At 41.9% G+C, this 26,644-nt stretch overlaps 10 non-coding genes across 10 annotated transcripts; all 10 read right to left on the bottom strand.

Annotated features, from left to right (window-relative positions):
* Positions 1-1,576: 1,576 nt before the first annotated feature.
* LOC148007612 (small nucleolar RNA SNORD116) lies at positions 1,577-1,669 on the bottom strand. Its single transcript, XR_015656655.1, has one exon. It is a non-coding gene; the product is annotated as a small nucleolar RNA SNORD116 (small nucleolar RNA).
* A 2,480-nt stretch (positions 1,670-4,149) lies between these two features.
* Positions 4,150-4,242, bottom strand: LOC148007613 (small nucleolar RNA SNORD116). The gene has a single exon (XR_015657095.1). It is a non-coding gene; the product is annotated as a small nucleolar RNA SNORD116 (small nucleolar RNA).
* A 2,484-nt stretch (positions 4,243-6,726) lies between these two features.
* LOC148007614 (small nucleolar RNA SNORD116) lies at positions 6,727-6,819 on the bottom strand. The gene has a single exon (XR_015656652.1). It is a non-coding gene; the product is annotated as a small nucleolar RNA SNORD116 (small nucleolar RNA).
* Positions 6,820-9,294: 2,475 nt separating this feature from the next.
* LOC148007615 (small nucleolar RNA SNORD116) lies at positions 9,295-9,387 on the bottom strand. The gene has a single exon (XR_015656754.1). It is a non-coding gene; the product is annotated as a small nucleolar RNA SNORD116 (small nucleolar RNA).
* A 2,475-nt stretch (positions 9,388-11,862) lies between these two features.
* LOC148007616 (small nucleolar RNA SNORD116) lies at positions 11,863-11,955 on the bottom strand. Its single transcript, XR_015656763.1, has one exon. It is a non-coding gene; the product is annotated as a small nucleolar RNA SNORD116 (small nucleolar RNA).
* Positions 11,956-14,435: 2,480 nt separating this feature from the next.
* Positions 14,436-14,528, bottom strand: LOC148007617 (small nucleolar RNA SNORD116). The gene has a single exon (XR_015656773.1). It is a non-coding gene; the product is annotated as a small nucleolar RNA SNORD116 (small nucleolar RNA).
* A 2,475-nt stretch (positions 14,529-17,003) lies between these two features.
* On the bottom strand, positions 17,004-17,096 carry LOC148007618 (small nucleolar RNA SNORD116). The gene has a single exon (XR_015656779.1). It is a non-coding gene; the product is annotated as a small nucleolar RNA SNORD116 (small nucleolar RNA).
* A 2,477-nt stretch (positions 17,097-19,573) lies between these two features.
* LOC148007619 (small nucleolar RNA SNORD116) lies at positions 19,574-19,665 on the bottom strand. Its single transcript, XR_015655674.1, has one exon. It is a non-coding gene; the product is annotated as a small nucleolar RNA SNORD116 (small nucleolar RNA).
* Positions 19,666-22,142: 2,477 nt separating this feature from the next.
* Positions 22,143-22,235, bottom strand: LOC148007620 (small nucleolar RNA SNORD116). The gene has a single exon (XR_015655559.1). It is a non-coding gene; the product is annotated as a small nucleolar RNA SNORD116 (small nucleolar RNA).
* Positions 22,236-24,714: 2,479 nt separating this feature from the next.
* LOC148007621 (small nucleolar RNA SNORD116) lies at positions 24,715-24,807 on the bottom strand. Its single transcript, XR_015656782.1, has one exon. It is a non-coding gene; the product is annotated as a small nucleolar RNA SNORD116 (small nucleolar RNA).
* Positions 24,808-26,644: the final 1,837 nt, after the last annotated feature.

Below are 26,644 nucleotides of genomic sequence, written 5' to 3' on the forward strand. Positions count from 1 at the left end.
ATACTACACCTATTAGTCCTACTCTGCCTTCGATGAGAACCGATTCAAATATCATATAAGATTCTCATCCACATTAGATGAATGGACTTCTTATGTACTCTTTCTCTATCTCGCTTCTTCACTTTCTCTCTGAAATTGACTTGCAGTGACTCTACTAGCTTCTCAGTTTCTCACTCATATTCTCTCTATTTGGTTTCCTTATTTCTGTCAATCAAAATATATGCTTTAATATCACAGTGTCCTCTTTTCAACTTCAACCCCCCTCTCCCCCCCCTCTCTCTCTCTTTCTGTCTCTCATTGTCTTCCTCTGTCTCACACATGCTTAGCCTCTTCAACAACTGTTCTTTCTCTCTGTCTCTGTCCATGCTCATATATCTCCTATTCAGGTTTTGACTGGCACTAAATTCCTGTGAGTGCTATTGCTGTGGTATCTGACATTGATCACCACAGAGAAAGTGTCTGTTTTAACCCTCTCAGGTCACCAAACACAAGCATAACCTGTAGTCACTGAGATATATGTTATTATCAACAGCATGATCCTAAGCATACAGCTCACTTTCATAATCAAATGGAAACACAATTTCTTGTTGATATTTGCTTGGAGAAAAGAACAATGTCTAAGATAATAGGACTACCATCAGTCCCAAAACACATAGCCAAAATGCCAAGTTAACCTTCAGCATGGCCACATCAAGACCATAAGGAGAGATAATCCCGCAGACACTCGATGCCTATCTTCTACGGCCATACCAAAATATAAAATTCCTAGAAGGAGTGTGTGTAAGAAACAAACTTGCATGCTCACATTCTTAGATCCTAGAAGAGGAGGAGATGTATGTCCAGACCATTTTGGTACAATCAATCCAGAAGAACTGCTGGCAAACTACCTGGATAGACTGACAAAAAATGTCCCAACAATAAACATAGAAACTAGGATTAAAATGGGTGTTCTCCATACATCCATGAAGGTGGTATGAATCCTGGGACATTTGAAAGCATGCACTTCTAGAATCCACTGACAAGAAGGCTACATGCCAACCTTTTAAATTCCAAGGCTCTCTTTCCAACCTAATTGCCATGGCCACAATCAGTCTTTCAAGAAAACAGAGCTTTGTTTTCACACAGGAAGAGTCCACATTCCCATAGTTCCTGAGAATTGCTACTGCCTCATTCCACATGTCACCTGTAACCTTCCCGTTATGTATCTCTGTTTTATGAAACAGAAGGATCATCATTCATGCGAAGGCTTCAGACACGGACAGAAACACATTTCCTGACATTCCCGTGTACATTGTTGAACTATGCTGCCCCCGCTAAACTTATATTTTCCTCACAATCTACTATACATTATTGCTGATGGAGTTGCTAGGGCTAACTTCCAAGACACTGACAATGATCTCCTCAACCGGAAAGCATGTTATCATTAGAGCAAAAGGTGAAGCCTTGATTTAGGCCATGATTTCTGGTGATTTAGGCAAGCAAAGAACATTCTGAAGGCTCTCTCACTGGATCCAAGTCTCGCAAGATGAATGGAGACCATGTGAGTCCCTCAGTGACATTTGTGATCCCAGGTGCTGGACCTCAGTCACGATGAGTGTGGCGGTATTGAGTTTTCACTCATTTTGTTCAGCTTTCCAAGGAATGTTTTATTGGAAATCATCATCGATCCAAGCACGCTGGTGTACCCCCTGCCATGACATTTTGTATACTCAAAATAGATCAGGTTTGGTGAGCGAACAGAATTCAAGACATTCACATCCTTTACCACGAACCAATGGGCCTATTCTCCAATCACAGGAGTAGCCACAGGCAGTGAGCCTGTACCAGTTCCCAAAGGTTCATGATTCAAGGTTGGGAACTCCCATGAGCTCCATCAACACCTGCGCACTTTGAGTTCCTTTGGAAATTCAAGTGTTTCTTACCTTTCATTTCAGGTATCCTCAGGCAAGAGAGCTTCAACTGAGGACTTCAGGGCAGGCGATGTTAGGCTTCTTCCAACTTCATCTGATGTTCCATACTCAGTTCCTCTGCAAGCCGTCCTTGTCCGGTATGAGACAGGGACTCTGTCCCTGAAAGTAAAGCAAATAGCACATTCCCCCACTTTATTGGATTCCTTGCAAATCATGGAGACTGTGATGCATTGTTGTTAGTTCTTAATTTATCGAACACTTGGGCTCTCTCAGCACTCCTTCTGTCCTCTAGAAACTTGCCCTCACAATCCATATCAGAGATACTTTTCCCCCAAGGAACTGTTTGGGGACATAATTTTCCCAATTCTATCACCGAATTCCTGGAGGTTACCATGCAACAAAGTTCTTAAGATGGGACGAAGCCAATATCTGATCCCGAAAACTACAGTAGTATGTACATCACTTGAGAACCATCCAAAGAAATTGGCACAAGGTACAAAACAGAATGAGACCACTAACATAGCTTAATGGAAGTTGTCTACAAAAATAAGTAAATCTCAGTTCAGCCGGATATGACAGAGAAAATCAGGCCTTACTCTTCCCATGGAAACCATCAGAATCTTAATAGCTTTGGCCACAATCGGAGCACCCTCCATAACCATAACATACTACACCTATTAGTCCTACTCTGCCTTCGATGAGAACCGATTCAAATATCATATAAGATTCTCATCCACCATAGATTAATGGACTTCCTATGTACTCTTTCTCTATCTCGCTTCTTCACTTTCTCTCTGAAATTGACTTGCAATGACTCTACTAGCTTCTCAGTTTCTCACTCATATTCTCTCTATTTGGTTTCCTTATTTCTGTCAATCAAAATATATGCTTTAATATCACAGTGTCCTCTTTTCAACTTCAACCCCCCCTCCCCCCCCCTCTCTCTCTTTCTGTCTCTCACTGTCTTCCTCTGTCTCACACATGCTTAGCCTCTTCAACAACTGTTCTTTCTCTCTGTCTCTGTCCATGCTCATATATCTCCTATTCAGGTTTTGACTGGCACTAAATTCCTGTGAGTGCTATTGCTGTGGTATCTGACATTGATCACCACAGAGAAAGTGTCTGTTTTAACCCTCTCAGGTCACCAAACACAAGCATAACCTGTAGGCACTGAGATATATGTTATTATCAACAGCATGATCCTAAGCATACAGCTCACTTTCATAATCAAATGGAAACACAATTTCTTGTTGATATTTGCTTGGAGAAAAGAACAATGTCTAAGATAATAGGACTACCATCAGTCCCAAAACACATAGCCAAAATGCCAAGTTAACCTTCAGCATGGCCACATCAAGACCATAAGGAGAGATAATCCCGCAGACACTCGATGCCTATCTTCTACGGCCATACCAAAATATAAAATTCCTAGAAGGAGTGTGTGTAAGAAACAAACTTGCATGCTCACATTCTTAGATCCTAGAAGAGGAGGAGATGTATGTCCAGACCATTTTGGTACAATCAATCCAGAAGAACTGCTGGCAAACTACCTGGATAGACTGACAAAAAATGTCCCAACAATAAACATAGAAACTAGGATTAAAATGGGTGTTCTCCATACATCCATGAAGGTGGTATGAATCCTGGGACATTTGAAAGCATGCACTTCTAGAATCCACTGACAAGAAGGCTACATGCCAACCTTTTAAATTCCAAGGCTCTCTTTCCAACCTAATTGCCATGGCCACAATCAGTCTTTCAAGAAAACAGAGCTTTGTTTTCACACAGGAAGAGTCCACATTCCCATAGTTCCTGAGAATTGCTACTGCCTCATTCCACATGTCACCTGTAACCTTCCCGTTATGTATCTCTGTTTTATGAAACAGAAGGATCATCATTCATGCGAAGGCTTCAGACACGGACAGAAACACATTTCCTGACATTCCCGTGTACATTGTTGAACTATGCTGCCCCCGCTAAACTTATATTTTCCTCACAATCTACTATACATTATTGCTGATGGAGTTGCTAGGGCTAACTTCCAAGACACTGACAATGATCTCCTCAACCGGAAAGCATGTTATCATTAGAGCAAAAGGTGAAGCCTTGATTTAGGCCATGATTTCTGGTGATTTAGGCAAGCAAAGAACATTCTGAAGGCTCTCTCACTGGATCCAAGTCTCGCAAGATGAATGGAGACCATGTGAGTCCCTCAGTGACATTTGTGATCCCAGGTGCTGGATCTCAGTCACGATGAGTGTGGCGGTATTGAGTTTTCACTCATTTTGTTCAGCTTTCCAAGGAATGTTTTATTGGAAATCATCATCGATCCAAGCACGCTGGTGTACCCCCTGCCATGACACTTTGTATACTCAAAATAGATCAGGTTTGGTGAGCGAACAGAATTCAAGACATTCACATCCTTTACCACGAACCAATGGGCCTATTCTCCAATCACAGGAGTAGCCACAGGCAGTGAGCCTGTACCAGTTCCCAAAGGTTCATGATTCAAGGTTGGGAACTCCCATGAGCTCCATCAACACCTGCGCACTTTGATTTCCTTTGGAAATTCAAGTGTTTCTTACCTTTCATTTCAGGTATCCTCAGGCAAGAGAGCTTCAACTGAGGACTTCAGGGCAGGCGATGTTAGGCTTCTTCCAACTTCATCTGATGTTCCATACTCAGTTCCTCTGCAAGCCGTCCTTGTCCGGTATGAGACAGGGACTCTGTCCCTGAAAGTAAAGCAAATAGCACATTCCCCCACTTTATTGGATTCCTAGCAAATCATGGAGACTGTGATGCATTGCTGTTAGTTCTTAATTTATCGAACACTTGGGCTCTCTCAGCACTCCTTCTGTCCTCTAGAAATTTGCCCTCACAATCCATATCAGAGATACTTTTCCCCCAAGGAACTGTTTGGGGACATAATTTTCCCAATTCTATCACCGAATTCCTGGAGGTTACCATGCAACAAAGTTCTTAAGATGGGACGAAGCCAATATCTGATCCCGAAAACTACAGTAGTATGTACATCACTTGAGAACCATCCAAAGAAATTGGCACAAGGTACACAACAGAATGAGACCACTAACATAGCTTAATGGAAGTTGTCTACAAAAATAAGTAAATCTCAGTTCAGCCGGATATGACAGAGAAAATCAGGCCTTACTCTTCCCATGGAAACCATCAGAATCTTAATAGCTTTGGCCACAATCGGAGCACCCTCCATAACCATAACATACTACACCTATTAGTCCTACTCTGCCTTCGATGAGAACCGATTCAAATATCATATAAGATTCTCATCCACATTAGATGAATGGACTTCCTATGTACTCTTTCTCTATCTCGCTTCTTCACTTTCTCTCTGAAATTGACTTGCAATGACTCTACTAGCTTCTCAGTTTCTCACTCATATTCTCTCTATTTGGTGTCCTTATTTCTGTCAATCAAAATATAAGCTTTAATATCACAGTGTCCTCTTTTCAACTTCAACACCCCTCTCTCCCCCCCCTCTCTCTCTCTTTCTGTCTCTCACTGTCTTCCTCTGTCTCACACATGCTTAGCCTCTTCAACAATTGTTCTTTCTCTCTGTCTCTGTCCATGCTCATATATCTCCTATTCAGGTTTTGACTGGTACTAAATTCCTGTGAGTGCTATTGCTGTGGTATCTGACATTGATCACCACAGAGAAAGTGTCTGTTTTAACCCTCTCAGGTCACCAAACACAAGCATAACCTGTAGTCACTGAGATATATGTTATTATCAACAGCATGATCCTAAGCATACAGCTTACTTTCATAATCAAATGGAAACACAATTTCTTGTTGATATTTGCTTGGAGAAAAGAACAATGTCTAAGATAATAGGACTACCATCAGTCCCAAAACACATAGCCAAAATGCCAAGTTAACCTTCAGCATGGCCACATCAAGACCATAAGGAGAGATAATCCCGCAGACACTCGATGCCTATCTTCTACGGCCATACCAAAATATTAAATTCCTAGAAGGAGTGTGTGTAAGAAACAAATTTGCATGCTCACATTCTTAGATCCTAGAAGAGGAGGAGATGTATGTCCAGACCATTTTGGTACAATCAATCCAGAAGAACTGCTGGCAAACTACCTGGATAGACTGACAAAAAATGTCCCAACAATAAACATAGAAACTAGGATTAAAATGGGTGTTCTCCATACATCCATGAAGGTGGTGTGAATCCTGAGACATTTGAAAGCATGCACTTCTAGAATCCACTGACAAGAAGGCTACATGCCAACCTTTTAAATTCCAAGGCTCTCTTTCCAACCTAATTGCCATGGCCACAATCAGTCTTTCAAGAAAACAGAGCTTTGTTTTCACACAGGAAGAGTCCACATTCCCATAGTTCCTGAGAATTGCTACTGCCTCATTCCACAAGTCGCCTGTAACCTTCCCGTTATGTATCTCTGTTTTATGAAACAGAAGGATCATCATTCATGCGAAGGCTTCAGACACGGACAGAAACACATTTCCTGACATTCCCGTGTACATTGTTGAACTATGCTGCCCCCGCTAAACTTATATTTTCCTCACAATCTACTATACATTATTGCTGATGGAGTTGGTAGGGCTAACTTCCAAGATACTGACAATGATCTCCTCAACCAGAAAGCATGTTATCATTAGAGCAAAAGGTGAAGCCTTGATTTAGGCCATGATTTCTGGTGATTTAGGCAAGCAAAGAACATTCTGAAGGCTCTCTCACTGGATCCAAGTCTCGCAAGATGAATGGAGACCATGTGAGTCCCTCAGTGACATTTGTGATCCCAGGTGCTGGACCTCAGTCACGATGAGAGTGGCGGTATTGAGTTTTCACTCATTTTGTTCAGCTTTCCAAGGAATGTTTTATTGGAAATCATCATCGATCCAAGCACGCTGGTGTACCCCCTGCCATGACACTTAGTATACTCAAAATAGATCAGGTTTGGTGAGCGAACAGAATTCAAGACATTCACATCCTTTACCACGAACCAATGGGCCTATTCTCCAATCACAGGAGTAGCCACAGGCAGTGAGCCTGTACCAGGTCCCAAAGGTTCATGATTCAAGGTTGGGAACTCCCATGAGCTCCATCAACACCTGCGCACTTTGATTTCCTTTGGAAATTCAAGTGTTTCTTACCTTTCATTTCAGGTATCCTCAGGCAAGAGAGCTTCAACTGAGGACTTCAGGGCAGGCGATGTTAGGCTTCTTCCAACTTCATCTGATGTTCCATACTCAGTTCCTCTGCAAGCCGTCCTTGTCCGGTATGAGACAGGGACTCTGTCCCTGAAAGTATAGCAAATAGCACATTCCCCCACTTTATTGGATTCCTTGCAAATCATGGAGACTGTGATGCATTGTTGTTAGTTCTTAATTTATCGAACACTTGGGCTCTCTCAGCACTCCTTCCGTCCTCTAGAAATTTGCCCTCACAATCTATATCAGAGATATTTTTCCTCCAAGGAACTGTTTGGGGACATAATTTTCCCAATTCTATCACCGAATTCCTGGAGGTTACCATGCAACAAAGTTCTTAAGATGGGACGAAGCCAATATCTGATCCCGAAAACTACAGTTTTATGTACATCACTTGAGAACCATCCAAAGAAATTGGCACCAGGTACACAACAGAATGAGACCACTAACATGGCTTAATGGAAGTTGTCTACAAAAATAAGTAAATCTCAGTTCAGCCGGATATGACAGAGAAATTCAGGCCTTACTCTTCCCATGGAAACCATCAGAATCTTAATAGCTTTGGCCACAATCGGAGCAACCTCCATAATCATAACATACTACACCTATTAGTCCTACTCTGCCTTCGATGAGAACCGATTCAAATATCATATAAGATTCTCATCCACATTAGATGAATGGACTTCTTATGTACTCTTTCTCTATCTCGCTTCTTCACTTTCTCTCTGAAATTGACTTGGAGTGACTCTCCTAGCTTCTCAGTTTCTCACTCACATTCTCTCTATTTGGTTTCCTTATTTCTGTCAATCAAGATATCTGCTTTAATATCACAGTGTCCTCTTTTCCACTTCAACCCCCCTCTCCCCCCCTCTCTTTCTGTCTCTCACTGTCTTCCTCTGTCTCACACATGCTTACCCTCTTCAAAAATTGTTCTTTCTCTCTGTCTCTGTCCATGCTCATATATCTCCTATTCAGGTTTTGACTGGTACTAAATGCCTGTGAGTGCTATTGTTGTGGTATCTGACATTGATCACCACAGAGAAAGTGTCTGTTCAAACCCTCTCAGGTCACCAATCACAAGCATAACCTGTAGTCCCTGAGATATATGTTATTATCAACAGCATGATCCTAAGCATACAGCTCACTTTCATAATCAAATGGAAACACAATTTCTTGTTGATATTTGCTGGGAGAAAAGAACAATGTCTAAGATAATAGGACTACCATCAGTCCCAAAACACATAGCCAAAATGCCAAGTTAACCTTCAGCATGGCCACATCAAGACCATAAGGAGAGATAATCCCGCAGACACTCGATGCCTATCTTCTACGGCCATACCAAAATATAAAATTCCTAGAAGGAGTGTGTGTAAGAAACAAACTTGCATGCTCACATTCTTAGATCCTAGAAGAGGAGGAGTTGTATGTCCAGACCATTTTGGTACAGTCAATCCAGAAGAACTGCTGGCAAACTACCCGGATAGACTGACAAAAATTGTCCCAACAATAAACATAGAATCTAGGATTAAAATGGGTGTTCTCCATACATCCATGAAGGTGGTATGAATCCTGGGACATTTGAAAGCATGCACTTCTAGAATCCACTGACAAGAATGCTACATGCCAACCTTTTAAATTCCAAGGCTCTCTTTCCAACCTAATTGCCATGGCCACAATCAGTCTTTCAAGAGAACAGAGCTTTGTTTTCACACAGGAAGAGTCCACATTCCCATAGTTCCTGAGAATTGCTACTGCCTCATTCCACATGTCGCCTGTAACCTTCCCGTTATGTATCTCTGTTTTATGAAACAGAAGGATCATCATTCATGCGAAGGCTTCAGACACGGACAGAAACACATTTCCTGACATTCCAGTGTACATTGTTGAACTATGCTGCCCCCGCTAAACTTACATTTGCCTCACAACCTACTATACATTATTGCTGATGGATTTAGTAGGGCTAACTTCCAAGATACTGACAATGATCTCCTCAACCAGAAAGCATGTAATCATTAGAGCAAAAGGTGAAGCCTTAATTTAGGCCATGATTTCTGGTGATTTAGGCAAGCAAAGAACATTCTGAACGCTCTCTCACTGGATCCAAGTCTCACAAGATGAATGGAGGCCATGTGAGTCCCTCAGTGACATTTGTGATCCCAGGTGCTGGACCTCAGTCACGATGATAGTGGCGGTATTGAGTTTTCACTCATTTTGTTCAGCTTTCCAAGGAATGTTTTATTGGAAATCATCATCGATCCAAGCACGCTGGTGTACCCCTGCCATGACACTTAGTATACTCAAAATAGATCAGGTTTGGTGAGCAAACAGAATTCAAGACATTCACATTCTTTACCATGAACCAATGGGCCTATTCTCCAGTCACAGGAGTAGCCACAGGCAGTGAGCATGAACCAGGTCCCAAAGGATCATGATTCAAGGTTGGGAACTCCTGCGAGCTCCACCAACACCTGAGCACTTTGAGTTCCTTTGGAAAGTCAAGTGTTTCTTACCTTTCACTTCAGGTATCCTCAGGCAAGAGAGCTTCAACTGATGACATCAGGGCAGGCGATGTTAGGCTTCTTCCAACTTCATCTGATGTTCCATACTCAGTTCCTCTGCAAGCTGTCCTTGTCCGGTATGAGACAGGGACTCTGTCCCTGAAAGTAAAGCAAATAGCACATACCCCCACTTTATTGGATTCCTTGCAAATCATGGAGACTGTGATGCATTGTTGTTAGTTCTTAATTTATCGAACACTTGGGCTCTCTCAGCACTCCTTCCGTCCTCTAGAAATTTGCCCTCACAATCCATATCAGAGATATTTTTCCTCCAAGGAACTGTTTGGGGACATAATTTTCCCAATTCTATCACCGAATTCCTGGAGGTTACCATGCAACAAAGTTCTTAAGATGGGACGAAGCCAATATCTGATCCCGAAAACTACAGTTTTATGTACATCACTTGAGAACCATCCAAAGAAATTGGCACCAGGTACACAACAGAATGAGACCACTAACATGGCTTAATGGAAGTTGTCTACAAAAATAAGTAAATCTCAGTTCAGCCGGATATGACAGAGAAATTCAGGCCTTACTCTTCCCATGGAAACCATCAGAATCTTAATAGCTTTGGCCACAATCGGAGCAACCTCCATAATCATAACATACTACACCTATTAGTCCTACTCTGCCTTCGATGAGAACCGATTCAAATATCATATAAGATTCTCATCCACATTAGATGAATGGACTTCTTATGTACTCTTTCTCTATCTCGCTTCTTCACTTTCTCTCTGAAATTGACTTGGAGTGACTCTCCTAGCTTCTCAGTTTCTCACTCACATTCTCTCTATTTGGTTTCCTTATTTCTGTCAATCAAGATATCTGCTTTAATATCACAGTGTCCTCTTTTCCACTTCAACCCCCCTCTCCCCCCCCTCTCTTTCTGTCTCTCACTGTCTTCCTCTGTCTCACACATGCTTACCCTCTTCAAAAATTGTTCTTTCTCTCTGTCTCTGTCCATGCTCATATATCTCCTATTCAGGTTTTGACTGGTACTAAATGCCTGTGAGTGCTATTGTTGTGGTATCTGACATTGATCACCACAGAGAAAGTGTCTGTTCAAACCCTCTCAGGTCACCAATCACAAGCATAACCTGTAGTCCCTGAGATATATGTTATTATCAACAGCATGATCCTAAGCATACAGCTCACTTTCATAATCAAATGGAAACACAATTTCTTGTTGATATTTGCTGGGAGAAAAGAACAATGTCTAAGATAATAGGACTACCATCAGTCCCAAAACACATAGCCAAAATGCCAAGTTAACCTTCAGCATGGCCTCATCAAGACCATAAGGAGAGATAATCCCGCAGACACTCGATGCCTATCTTCTACGGCCATACCAAAATATAAAATTCCTAGAAGGAGTGTGTGTAAGAAACAAACTTGCATGCTCACATTCTTAGATCCTAGAAGAGGAGGAGTTGTATGTCCAGACCATTTTGGTACAGTCAATCCAGAAGAACTGCTGACAAACTACCCGGATAGACTGACAAAAATTGTCCCAACAATAAACATAGAATCTAGGATTAAAATGGGTGTTCTCCATACATCCATGAAGGTGGTATGAATCCTGGGACATTTGAAAGCATGCACTTCTAGAATCCACTGACAAGAATGCTACATGCCAACCTTTTAAATTCCAAGGCTCTCTTTCCAACCTAATTGCCATGGCCACAATCAGTCTTTCAAGAGAACAGAGCTTTGTTTTCACACAGGAAGAGTCCACATTCCCATAGTTCCTGAGAATTGCTACTGCCTCATTCCACATGTCGCCTGTAACCTTCCCGTTATGTATCTCTGTTTTATGAAACAGAAGGATCATCATTCATGCGAAGGCTTCAGACACGGACAGAAACACATTTCCTGACATTCCAGTGTACATTGTTGAACTATGCTGCCCCCGCCAAACTTACATTTGCCTCACAACCTACTATACATTATTGCTGATGGAGTTAGTAGGGCTAACTTCCAAGATACTGACAATGATCTCCTCAACCAGAAAGCATGTAATCATTAGAGCAAAAGGTGAAGCCTTAATTTAGGCCATGATTTCTGGTGATTTAGGCAAGCAAAGAACATTCTGAACGCTCTCTCCCTGGATCCAAGTCTCACAAGATGAATGGAGGCCATGTGAGTCCCTCAGTGACATTTGTGATCCCAGGTGCTGGACCTCAGTCACGATGATAGTGGCGGTATTGAGTTTTCACTCATTTTGTTCAGCTTTCCAAGGAATGTTTTATTGGAAATCATCATCGATCCAAGCACGCTGGTGTACTTCCTGCCATGACACTTAGTATACTCAAAATAGATCAGGTTTGGTGAGCGAACAGAATTCAAGACATTCACATTCTTTACCATGAACCAATGGGCCTATTCTCCAGTCACAGGAGTAGCCACAGGCAGTGAGCCTGAACCAGGTCCCAAAGGATCATGATTCAAGGTTGGGAACTCCTGCGAGCTCCACCAACACCTGAGCACTTTGAGTTCCTTTGGAAAGTCAAGTGTTTCTTACCTTTCACTTCAGGTATCCTCAGGCAAGAGAGCTTCAACTGATGACATCAGGGCAGGCGATGTTAGGCTTCTTCCAACTTCATCTGATGTTCCATACTCAGTTCCTCTGCAAGCCGTCCTTGTCCGGTATGAGACAGGGACTCTGTCCCTGAAAGTAAAGCAAATAGCACATACCCCCACTTTATTGGATTCCTTGCAAATCATGGAGACTGTGATGCATTGTTGTTAGTTCTTAATTTATCGAACACTTGGGCTCTCTCAGCACTCCTTCCGTCCTCTAGAAATTTGCCCTCACAATCCATATCAGAGATATTTTTCCTCCAAGGAACTGTTTGGGGACATAATTTTCCCAATTCTATCACCGAATTCCTGGAGGTTACCATGCAACAAAGTTCTTAAGATGGGACGAAGCCAATATCTGATCCCGAAAACTACAGTAGTATGTACATCACTTGAGAACCATCCAAAGAAATTGGCACGAGGTACACAACAGAATGAGACCAATAACATGGCTTAATGGAAGTTGTCTACAAAAATAAGTAAATCTAAGTAGAGCCGGATATGACAGAGAAAATCAGGCCTTACTCTTCCCATGGAAACCATCAGAATCTTAATAGCTTTGGCCACAATCGGAGCAACCTCCATAATCATAACATACTACACATATTAGTCCTACTCTGCCTTCGATGAGAACCTATTCAAATATCATATATGATTCTCATCCACATTAGATGAATGGACTTCTTATGTACTCTTTCTCTATCTCGCTTCTTCACTTTCTCTCTGAAATTGACTTGCAGTGACTCTCCTAGCTTCTCAGTTTCTCACTCACATTCTCTCTCTTTGGTTTCCTTATTTCTGTCAATCAAGATATCTGCTTTAATATCACAGTGTCCTCTTTTCCACTTCAAACCCCTTCTCTCCCCCCCCTCTCTCTTTCTATCTCTCACTGTCTTCCTCTGTCTCACACATGCTTAGCCTCTTCAAAAATTGTTCTTTCTCTCTGTCTCTGTCCATGCTCATATATCTCCTATTCAGGTTTTGACTGGTACTAAATGCCTGTGAGTGCTATTGTTGTGGTATCTGACATTGATCACCACAGAGAAAGTGTCTGTTCAAACCCTCTCAGGTCACCAATCACAAGCATAACCTGTAGTCCCTGAGATATATGTTATTATCAACAGCATGATCCTAAGCATACAGCTCACTTTCATAATCAAATGGAAACACAATTTCTTGTTGATATTTGCTTGGAGAAAAGAACATTGTCTAAGATAACAGGACTACCATCAGCCCCAAAACACATAACCAAAATGCCAAGTTAACCTTCAGCAAGGCCACATCAAGACCATAAGGAAAGATAATCCCGCAGAAATTCCATGCCTATCTTCTACGGCCATACCAAAATATAAAATTCATAGAAGGAGTGTGTGTAAGAAACAAACTTGCATGTTCACATTCTTAGATCCTAGAAGAGGAGGAGATGTATGTCCAGACCATTTTGGTACAGTCAATAATTAAGAACTGCTGGCAAACTACCTGGATAGACTGACAAAAAATGTCCCAACAATAAACATAGAAACTAGGTTTAAAATGGGTGTTCTCCATACATCCATGAAGGTGGTATGAATCCTGGGACATTTGAAAGCATGCACTTCTAGAATCCACCGACAAGAAGGCTACATGCCAACCTTTTAAATTCCAAGGCTCTCTTTCCAACCTAATTGCCATGGCCACAATCAGTCTTTCAAGAAAACAGAGCTTTGTTTTCACACAGGAAGAGTCCACATTCCCATAGTTCCTGAGAATTGCTACTGCCTCATTCCACATGTCGCCTGTAACCTTCCCGTTATGTATCTCTGTTTTATGAAACAGAAGGATCATCATTCATGCGAAGGCTTCAGACACGGACAGAAACACATTTCCTGACATTCCAGTGTACATTGTTGAACTATACTGCCCCCGCTAAACTTATATTTTCCTCACAATCTACTATACATTATTGCTGATGGAGTTGGTAGGGCTAACTTCCAAGATACTGACAATGATCTCCTCAACCAGAAAGCATGTAATCATTAGAGCAAAAGGTGAAGCCTTGATTTAGGCCATGATTTCTAGTGATTTAGGCAAGCAAAGAACATTCTGAAGGCTCTCTCACTAGATCCAAGTCTCGCAAGATGAATGGAGGCCATGTGAGTCCCTCAGTGACATTTGTGATCCCAGGTGCTGGACCTCAGTCACGATGATAGTGGCGGTATTGAGTTTTCACTCATTTTGTTCAGCTTTCCAAGGAATGTTTTATTGGAAATCATCATCGATCCAAGCACGCTGGTGTACCCCCTGCCATGACACTTAGTATACTCAAAATAGATCAGGTTTGGTGAGCGAACAGAATTCAAGACATTCACATTCTTTACCATGAACCAATGGGCCTATTCTCCAGTCACTGGAGTAGCCACAGGCAGTGAGCCTGAACCAGGTCCCAAAGGATCATGATTCAAGGTTGGGAACTCCTGCGAGCTCCACCAACACCTGAGCACTTTGAGTTCCTTTGGAAAGTCAAGTGTTTCTTACCTTTCACTTCAGGTATCCTCAGGCAAGAGAGCTTCAACTGATGACATCAGGGCAGGCGATGGTAGGCTTCTTCCAACTTCATCTGATGTTCCATACTCAGTTCCTCTGCAAGCCGTCCTTGTCCGGTATGAGACAGGGACTCTGTCCCTGAAAGTAAAGCAAATAGCACATACCCCCACTTTATTGGATTCCTTGCAAATCATGGAGACTTGATGCATTGTTGTTAGTTCTTAATTTATCGAACACTTGGGCTCTCTCAGCACTCCTTCCGTCCTCTAGAAATTTGCCCTCACAATCCATATCAGAGATATTTTTCATCCAAGGAACTGTTTGGGGACATAATTTTCCCAATTCTATCACCGAATTCCTGGAGGTTACCATGCAACAAAGTTCTTAAGATGGGACGAAGCCAATATCTGATCCCGAAAACTACAGTAGTATGTACATCACTTGAGAACCATCCAAAGAAATTGGCACGAGGTACACAACAGAATGAGACCACTAACATGGCTTAATGGAAGTTGTCTACAAAAATAAGTAAATCTAAGTTCAGCCGGATATGACAGAGAAAATCAGGCCTTACTCTTCCCATGGAAACCATCAGAATCTTAATAGCTTTGGCCACAATCGGAGCAACCTCCATAATCATAACATACTACACATATTAGTCCTACTCTGCCTTCGATGAGAAGCTATTCAAATATCATATATGATTCTCATCCACATTAGATGAATGGACTTCTTATGTACTCTTTCTCTATCTCGCTTCTTCACTTTCTCTCTGAAATTGACTTGCAGTGACTCTCCTAGCTTCTCAGTTTCTCACTCACATTCTCTCTCTTTGGTTTCCTTATTTCTGTCAATCAAGATATCTGCTTTAATATCACAGTGTCCTCTTTTCCACTTCAACCCCGCTCTCTCCCCCCCCCTCTCTTTCTATCTCTCATTGTCTTCCTCTGTCTCACACATGCTTAGCCTCTTCAACAATTGTTCTTTCTCTCTGTCTCTGTCCATGCTAATATATCTCCTATTCAGGTTTTGACTGGTACTAAATTCCTGTGAGTGCTATTGCTGTGGTATCTGACATTGATCACCACAGAGAAAGTGTCTGTTTTAACCCTCTCAGGTCACCAAACACAAGCATAACCTGTAGTCACTGAGATATATGTTATTATCAACAGCATGATCCTAAGCATACGGCTCACTCTCATAATCAAATGGAAACACAATTTCTTGTTGATATTTGCTTGGAGAAAAGAACAATGTCTAAGATAATAGGACTACCATCAGTCCCAAAACACATAGCCAAAATGCCAAGTTAACCTTCAGCATGACCACATCAAGACCATAAGGAGAGATAATCCCGCAGACACTCCAGGCCTATCTTCTACGGCCATACCAAAATATAAAATTCCTAGGAGTGTGTATAAGAAACAAACTTGCATGCTCACATTCTTAGACCCTAGAAGAGGAGGAGATGTATGTTCAGACCATTTTGGTACAGTCAATCCAGAAGAACTGCTGGCAAACTACCCAGATAGACTGACAAAAAATGTCCCAACAATAAACATAGAAAGTAGGATTAAAATGGGTGTTCTCCATACATCCATGAAGGTGGTATGAATCCTGGGACATTTGAAAGCATGCACTTCTAGAATCCACTGACAAGAAGGCTACATGCCAACCTTTTAAATTCCAAGGCTCTCTTTCCAACCTAATTGCCATGGCCACAATCAGTCTTTCAAGAAAACAGAGCTTTGTTTTCACACAGGAAGAGTCCATATTCCCATAGTTCCTGAGAATTGCTACTGCCTCTTTCCACATGTCGCCTGTAACCTTCCCGTTATGTATCTCTGTTTTATGAAACAGAAGGATCATCATTCATGCGAAGGCTTTAGACACGGACAGAAACACATTTCCTGACATTCCGGTGTACATTGTTGAACTATGCTGCCCCCGCTAAACTTATATTTTCCTCACAATCTACTATACATTATTGCTGATGGAGTTGGTAGGGCTAACTTCCAAGATACAGACAATGATCTCCTCAACCAGAAAGCATGTTATCATTAGAGCAAAAGGTGAATCCTTGATTTAGGCCATGATTTCTGGTGATTAAGGCAAGCAAAGAATATTCTGAAGGCTCTCTAACTGGATCCAAGTCTCGCAAGATGAATGGAGGCCATGTGAGTCCCTCAGTGACATTTGTGATCCCAGGTGCTGGACCTCAGTCACGATGATAGTGGCGGTATTGAGTTTTCACTCATTTTGTTCAGCTTTCCAAGGAATGTTTTATTGGAAATCATCATCGATCCAAGCACGCTGGTGTACCCCCTGCCATGACACTTAGTATACTCAAAATAGATCAGGTTTGGTGAGCGAACAGAATTCAAGACATTCACATTCTTTACCATGAACCAATGGGCCTATTCTCCAGTCACTGGAGTAGCCACAGGCAGTGAGCCTGAACCAGGTCCCAAAGGATCATGATTCAAGGTTGGGAACTCCTGCGAGCTCCACCAACACCTGAGCACTTTGAGTTCCTTTGGAAAGTCAAGTGTTTCTTACCTTTCACTTCAGGTATCCTCAGGCAAGAGAGCTTCAACTGATGACATCAGGGCAGGCGATGTTAGGCTTCTTCCAACTTCATCTGATGTTCCATACTCAGTTCCTCTGCAAGCCGTCCTTGTCCGGTATGAGACAGGGACTCTGTCCCTGAAAGTAAAGCAAATAGCACATACCCCCACTTTATTGGATTCCTTGCAAATCATGGAGACTGTGATGCATTGTTGTTAGTTCTTAATTTATCGAACACTTGGGCTCTCTCAGCACTCCTTCCGTCCTCTAGAAATTTGCCCTCACAATCCATATCAGAGATATTTTTCCTCCAAGGAACTGTTTGGGGACATAATTTTCCCAATTCTATCACCGAATTCCTGGAGGTTACCATGCAACAAAGTTCTTAAGATGGGACGAAGCCAATATCTGATCCCGAAAACTACAGTAGTATGTACATCACTTGAGAACCATCCAAAGAAATTAGCATGAGGTTCACAACAGAATGAGACCACTAACATGGCTTAATGGAAGTTGTCTACAAAAATAAGTAAATCTAAGTTCAGCCGGATATGACAGAGAAAATCAGGCCTTACTCTTCCCATGGAAACCATCAGAATCTTAATAGCTTTGGCCACAATCGGAACAACCTCCATAATCATAACATACTACACATATTAGTCCTACTCTGCCTTCGATGAGAAACTATTCAAATATCATATATGATTCTCATCCACATTAGATGAATGGACTTCTTATGTACTCTTTCTCTATCTCGCTTCTTCACTTTCTCTCTGAAATTGACTTGCAGTGACTCTCCTAGCTTCTCAGTTTCTCACTCACATTCTCTCTCTTTGGTTTCCTTATTTCTGTCAATCAAGATATCTGCTTTAATATCACAGTGTCCTCTTTTCCACTTCAACCCCCCTCTCTCCCCCCCCTCTCTTTCTATCTCTCACTGTCTTCCTCTGTCTCACACATGCTTAGCCTCTTCAACAATTGTTCTTTCTCTCTGTCTCTGTCCATGCTCATATATCTCCTATTCAGGTTTTGACTGGTACTAAATGCCTGTGAGTGCTATTGTTGTGGTATCTGACATTGATCACCACAGAGAAAGTGTCTGTTCAAACCCTCTCAGGTCACCAATCACAAGCATAACCTGTAGTCCCTGAGATATATGTTATTATCAACAGCATGATCCTAAGCATACAGCTCACTTCCATAATCAAATGGAAACACAATTTCTTGTTGATATTTGCTTGGAGAAAAGAACAATGTCTAAGATAATAGGACTACCATCAGTCCCAAAACACATAGCCAAAATGCCAAGTTAACCTTCAGCATGGCCACATCAAGACCATAAGGAGAGATAATCCCGCAGACACTCGATGCCTATCTTCTACGGCCATACCAAAATATAAAATTCCTAGAAGGAGTGTGTGTAAGAAACAAACTTGCATGCTCACATTCTTAGATCCTAGAAGAGGAGGAGATGTATGTCCAGACCATTTTGGTACAATCAATCCAGAAGAACTGCTGGAAAACTACCCGGATAGACTGACAAAAAATGTCCCAACAATAAACATAGAAACTAGGATTAAAATGGGTATTCTCCATACATCCATGAAGGTGGTATGAATCCTGGGACATTTGAAAGCATGCACTTCTAGAATCCACTGACAAGAAGGCTACATGCCAACCTTTTAAATTCCAAGGCTCTCTGCCAACCTAATTGCCATGGCCACAATCAGTCTTTCAAGAAAACAGAGCTTTGTTTTCACACAGGAAGAGTCCACATTCCCATAGTTCCTGAGAATTGCTACTGCCTCATTCCACATGTCGCCTGTAACCTTCCCGTTATGTATCTCTGTTTTATGAAACAGAAGGATCATCATTCATGCGAAGGCTTTAGACACGGTCAGAAACACATTTCCTGACATTCCGGTGTACATTGTTGAACTATGCTGCCCCCGCTAAACTTATATTTTCCTCATAATCTACTATACATTATTGCTGATGGAGTTGGTAGCGCTAACTTCCAAGATACTGACAATGATCTCCTCAACCAGAAAGCATGTTATCATTAGAGCAAAAGGTGAAGCCTTGATTTAGGCCATGATTTCTGGTGATTTAGGCAAGGAAAGACCATTCTGAAGGCTCTCTCACTGGATCCAAGTCTCGCAAGATGAATGGAGGCCATGTGAGTCCCTCAGTGACATTTGTGATCCCAGTTGCTGGACCTCAGTCACGATGATAGTGGCGGTATTGAGTTTATCTCATTTTGTTCAGCTTTCCAAGGAATGTTTTATTGGAAATCATCATCGATCCAAGCACGCTGGTGTACCCCCTGCCATGACACTTTGTATACTCAAAATAGATCAGGTTTGATGAGCGAACAGAATTCAAGACATTCACATCCTTTACCACGAACCAATGGGCCTATTCTCCAATCACAGGAGTAGCCACAGGCAGTGAGCCTGAACCAGGTCCCAAAGGTTCATGATTCAAGGTTGGGAACTCCCGTGAGCTCCATCAACACCTGAGCACTTTGAGTTCCTTTGGAAATTCAAGTGTTTCTTACCTTTCACTTCAGGTATCCTCAGGCAAGAGAGCTTCAACTGAGGACTTCAGGGCAGGCGATGTTAGGCTTCTTCCAACTTCATCTGATGTTCCATACTCAGTTCCTCTGCAAGCCGTCCTTTTCCGGTATGAGACAGGGACTCTGTCTCTGAAAGTAAAGCAAATAGCACATTCCCCCACTTTATTGGATTCCTTGCAAATCATGGAGACTGTGATGCATTGTTGTTAGTTCTTAATTTATCGAACACTTGGGCTCTCTCAGCACTCCTTCCGTCCTCTAGAAATTTGCCCTTACAATCCATATCAGAGATATTTTCCCCCAAGCAACTGTTTGGGGATATAATTTTTCCAATTCTATCACCGAATTCCTGGAGGATACCATGCAACAAAGTTCTTAAGATGGGACGAAGCCAATATCTGATCCCGAAAACTACAGTAGTATGTACATCACTTGAGAACCATCCAAAGAAATTGGCACGAGGTACACAACAGAATGAGAGCACTAACATAGCTTAATGGAAGTTGTCTACAAAAATAAGTAAATCTCAGTTCAGCCGGATATGACAGAGAAAATCAGGCCTTACTCTTCCCATGGAAACCATCAGAATCTTAATAGCTTTGGCCACAATCGGAGCACCCTCCATAACCATAACATACTACACCTATTAGTCCTACTCTGCCTTCGATGAGAAACGATTCAAATATCATATAAGATTCTCAACCACATTAGATGAATGGACTTCTTAGGTACTCTTTCTCTATCTCGCTTCTTCACTTTCTCTCTGAAATTGACTTGCAGTGACTCTACTACCTTCTCAGTTTCTCACTCACATTCTCTCTATTTGGATTCCTTATTTCTGTCAATCAAGATATCTGCTTTAATATCAGACTGTCCTCTTTCACTTCCCCCCCTTTCCTCCCCCTCTCTCTCTCTTTCTGTCTCTTACTCTCTTCCTCTGTCTCACACATGCTTTGCCTCTTCAACAATTGTTCTTTCTCTCTGTCTCTGTCCATGCTCATATATCTCCTATTCAGGTTTTGTCTGGTACTAAATTCCTGTGAGTGCTATTGCTGTGGTATCTGACATTGATCACCACAGAGAAAGTGTCTGTTTTAACCCTCTCAGGTCACCAAACACAAGCATAACCTGTAGTCCCTGAGATATATGTTATTATCAACAGCATGATCCTAAGCATACAGCTCACTTTCATAATCAAATGGAAACACAATTTCTTGTTGATATTTGCTTGGAGAAAAGAACAATGTCTAAGATAATAGGACTACCATCAGTCCCAAAACACATAGCCAAAATGCCAAGTTAACCTTCAGCATGGCCACATCAAGACCATAAGGAGAGTTAATACCGCAGACACTCGATGCCTATCTTCTACGGCCATACCAAAATATAAAATTCCTAGAAGGAGTGTGTGTAAGAAACAAACTTGCATGCTCACATTCTTAGATCCTAGAAGAGGAGGAGATGTATGTCCAGACCATTTTGGTACAGTCAATCCAGAAGAACTGCTGGCAAACTACCCGGATAGACTGACAAAAAATGTCCCAACAATAAACATAGAAACTAGGATTAAAATGGGTGTTCTCCATACATCCATGAAGGTGGTATGAATCCTGGGACATTAGAAAGCATGCACTTCTAGAATCCACTGACAAGAAGGCTACATGCCAACCTTTTAAATTCCAAGGCTCTCTTTGCAACCTAATTGCCATGGCCACAATCAGTCTTTCAAGAAAACAGAGCTTTGTTTTCACACAGGAAGAGTCCACATTCCCATAGTTCCTGAGAATTGCTACTGCCTCATTCCACATGTCGCCTGTAACCTTCCCGTTATGTATCTCTGTTTTATGAAACAGAAGGATCATCATTCATGCGAAGGCTTTAGACACGGACAGAAACACATTTCCTGACATTCCAGTGTACATTGTTGAACTATGCTGCCCCCGCTAAACTTACATTTGCCTCACAACCTACAATACATTATTGCTGATGGAGTTGGTAGGGCTACCTTCCAAGATACTGACAATGATCTCCTCAACCGGAAAGCATGTTATCATTAGAGCAAAAGGTGAAGCCTTGATTTAGGCCATGATTTCTGGTGATTTAGGCAAGCAAAGAACATTCTGAAGACTCTCTCACTGGATCCAAGTCTCGCAAGATGAATGGAGGCCATGTGAGTCCCTCAGTGTCATTTGTGATCCCAGGTGCTGGACCTCAGTCATGATGATAGTGGCAGTATTGAGTTTTCACTCATTTTGTTCAGCTTTCCAAGGAATGTTTTATTGGAAATCATCATCGATCCAAGCACGCTGGTGTACCCCCTGCCATGACACTTAGTATACTCAAAATAGATCAGGTTTGGTGAGCGAACAGAATTCAAGACATTCACATCCTTTACCACGAACCAATGGGACTATTCTCCAGTCACAGGAGTAGCCACAGGCAGTGAGCCTGAACCAGGTCCCAAAGGATCATGATTCAAGGTTGGGAACTCTTGCGAGCTCCACCAACACCTGAGCACTTTGAGTTCCTTTGGAAAGTCAAGTGTTTCTTACCTTTCACTTCAGGTATCCTCAGGCAAGAGAGCTTCAACTGATGACATCAGGTCAGGCGATGTTAGGCTTCTTCAAACTTCATCTGATGTTCCATACTCAGTTCCTCTGCAAGCCGTCCTTGTCCGGTATGAGACAGGGACTCTGTCCCTGAAAGTAAAGCAAATAGCACATACCCCCACTTTATTGGATTCCTTGCAAACAATGGAGACTGTGATGCATTGTTGTTAGTTCTTAATTTATCGAACACTTGGGCTCTCTCAGCACTCCTTCCGTCCTCTAGAAATTTGTCCTCACAATCCATATCAGAGATATTTTTCCTCCAAGGAACTGTTTGGGGACATAATTTTCCCAATTCTATCACCGAATTCCTGGAGGTTACCATGCAACAAAGTTCTTAAGATGGGACGAAGCCAATATCTGATCCCGAAAACTACAGTTTTATGTACATCACTTGAGAACCATCCAAAGAAATTGGCACCAGGTACACAACAGAATGAGACCACTAACATGGCTTAATGGAAGTTGTCTACAAAAATAAGTAAATCTCAGTTCAGCCGGATATGACAGAGAAAATCAGGCCTTACTCTTCCCATGGAAACCATCAGAATCTTAATAGCTTTGGCCACAATCGGAGCAACCTCCATAATCATAACATACTACACCTATTAGTCCTACTCTGCCTTCGATGAGAACCGATTCAAATATCATATAAGATTCTCATCCACATTAGATGAATGGACTTCTTATGTACTCTTTCTCTATCTCGCTTCTTCACTTTCTCTCTGAAATTGACTTGGAGTGACTCTCCTAGCTTCTCAGTTTCTCACTCACATTCTCTCTATTTGGTTTCCTTATTTCTGTCAATCAAGATATCTGCTTTAATATCACAGTGTCCTCTTTTCCACTTCAACCCCCCTCTCCCCCCCCCCCTCTCTTTCTGTCTCTCACTGTCTTCCTCTGTCTCACACATGCTTAGCCTCTTCAAAAATTGTTCTTTCTCTCTGTCTCTGTCCATGCTCATATATCTCCTATTCAGGTTTTGACTGGTACTAAATGCCTGTGAGTGCTATTGTTGTGGTATCTGACATTGATCACCACAGAGAAAGTGTCTGTTCAAACCCTCTCAGGTCACCAATCACAAGCATAACCTGTAGTCCCTGAGATATATGTTATTATCAACAGCATGATCCTAAGCATACAGCTCACTTTCATAATCAAATGGAAACACAATTTCTTGTTGATATTTGCTGGGAGAAAAGAACAATGTCTAAGATAATAGGACTACCATCAGTCCCAAAACACATAGCCAAAATGCCAAGTTAACCTTCAGCATGGCCACATCAAGACCATAAGGAGAGATAATCCCGCAGACACTCGATGCCTATCTTCTACGGCCATACCAAAATATAAAATTCCTAGAAGGAGTGTGTGTAAGAAACAAACTTGCATGCTCACATTCTTAGATCCTAGAAGAGGAGGAGTTGTATGTCCAGACCATTTTGGTACAGTCAATCCAGAAGAACTGCTGGCAAACTACCCAGATAGACTGACAAAAATTGTCCCAACAATAAACATAGAATCTAGGATTAAAATGGGTGTTCTCCATACATCAATGAAGGTGGTATGAATCCTGGGACATTTGAAAGCATGCACTTCTAGAATCCACTGACAAGAAGGCTACATGCCAACCTTTTAAATTCCAAGGCTCTCTTTCCAACCTAATTGCCATGGCCACAATCAGTCTTTCAAGAAAACAGAGCTTTGTTTTCACACAGGAAGAGTCCACATTCCCATAGTTCCTGAGAATTGCTACTGCCTCATTCCACATGTCGCCTGTAACCTTCCCGTTATGTATCTCTGTTTTATGAAACAGAAGGATCATCATTCATGCGAAGGCTTCAGACACGGACAGAAACACATTTCCTGACATTCCAGTGTACATTGTTGAACTATGCTGCCCCCGCTAAACTTACATTTGGCTCACAACCTACTATACATTATTGCTGATGGAGTTAGTAGGGCTAACTTCCGAGATACTGACAATGATCTCCTCAACCAGAAAGCATGTAATCATTAGAGCAAAAGGTGAAGCCTTAATTTAGGCCATGATTTCTGGTCATTTAGGCAAGCAAAGAACATTCTGAACGCTCTCTCACTGGATCCAAGTCTCACAAGATGAATGGAGGCCATGTGAGTCCCTCAGTGACATTTGTGATCCCAGGTGCTGGACCTCAGTCACGATGATAGTGGCGGTATTGAGTTTTCACTCATTTTGTTCAGCTTTCCAAGGAATGTTTTATTGGAAATCATCATCGATCCAAGCACGCTGGTGTACCCCCTGCCATGACACTTAGTATACTCAAAATAGATCAGGTTTGGTGAGCGAACAGAATTCAAAACATTCACATTCTTTACCATGAACCAATGGGCCTATTCTCCAGTCACTGGAGTAGCCACAGGCAGTGAGCCTGAACCAGGTCCCAAAGTATCATGATTCAAGGTTGGGAACTCCTGCGAGCTCCACCAACACCTGAGCACTTTGAGTTCCTTTGGAAAGTCAAGTGTTTCTTACCTTTCACTTCAGGTATCCTCAGGCAAGAGAGCTTCAACTGATGACATCAGGGCAGGCGATGTTAGGCTTCTTCCAACTTCATCTGATGTTCCATACTCAGTTCCTCTGCAAGCCGTCCTTGTCCGGTATGAGACAGGGACTCTGTCCCTGAAAGTAAAGCAAATAGCACATACCCCCACTTTATTGGATTCCTTGCAAATCATGGAGACTGTGATGCATTGTTGTTAGTTCTTAATTTATCGAACACTTGGGCTCTCTCAGCACTCCTTCCGTCCTCTAGAAATTTGCCCTCACAATCCATATCAGAGATATTTTTCCTCCAAGGAACTGTTTGGGGACATAATTTTCCCAATTCTATCACCGAATTCCTGGAGGTTACCATGCAACAAAGTACTTAAGATGGGACGAAGCCAATATCTGATCCCGAAAACTACAGTTTTATGTACATCACTTGAGAACCATCCAAAGAAATTGGCACCAGGTACACAACAGAATGAGACCACTAACATGGCTTAATGGAAGTTGTCTACAAAAATAAGTAAATCTCAGTTCAGCCTGATATGACAGAGAAAATCAGGCCTTACTCTTCCCATGGAAACCATCAGAATCTTAATAGCTTTGGCCACAATCGGAGCAACCTCCATAATCATAACATACTACACATATTAGTCCTACTCTGCCTTCGATGAGAAGCTATTCAAATATCATATATGATTCTCATCCACATTAGATGAATGGACTTCTTATGTACTCTTTCTCTATCTCGCTTCTTCACTTTCTCTCTGAAATTGACTTGCAGTGACTCTCCTAGCTTCTCAGTTTCTCACTCACATTCTCTCTCTTTGCTTTCCTTATTTCTGTCAATCAAGATATCTGCTTTAATATCACAGTGTCCTCTTTTCCACTTCAACCCCCCTCTCTCCCCCCCCTCTCTTTCTATCTCTCACTGTCTTCCTCTGTCTCACACATGCTTAGCCTCTTCAAAAATTGTTCTTTCTCTCTGTCTCTGTCCATGCTCATATATCTCCTATTCAGGTTTTGACTGGTACTAAATGCCTGTGAGTGCTATTGTTGTGGTATCTGACATTGATCACCACAGAGAAAGTGTCTGTTCAAACCCTCTCAGGTCACCAATCACAAGCATAACCTGTAGTCACTGAGATATATGTTATTATCAACAGCATGATCCTAAGCATACAGCTCACTTCCATAATCAAATGGAAACACAATTTCTTGTTGATATTTGCTTGGAGAAAAGAACATTGTCTAAGATAACAGGACTACCATCAGCCCCAAAACACATAACCAAAATGCCAAGTTAACCTTCAGCAAGGCCACATCAAGACCATAAGGAAAGATAATCCTGCAGAAACTCCATGCCTATCTTCTACGGCCATACCAAAATATAAAATTCATAGAAGGAGTGTGTGTAAGAAACAAACGTGCATGTTCACATTCTTAGATCCTAGAAGAGGAGGAGATGTATGTCCAGACCATTTTGGTACAGTCAATAATTAAGAACTGCTGGCAAACTACCTGGATAGACTGACAAAAAATGTCCCAACAATAAACATAGAAACTAGG

This window comes from Rattus norvegicus, chromosome 1 (assembly GCF_021556685.1).
Source record: "Rattus norvegicus strain SHRSP/BbbUtx chromosome 1, alternate assembly SHRSP_T2T, whole genome shotgun sequence".
Classification (NCBI taxonomy): Eukaryota; Metazoa; Chordata; class Mammalia; order Rodentia; family Muridae; genus Rattus; species Rattus norvegicus.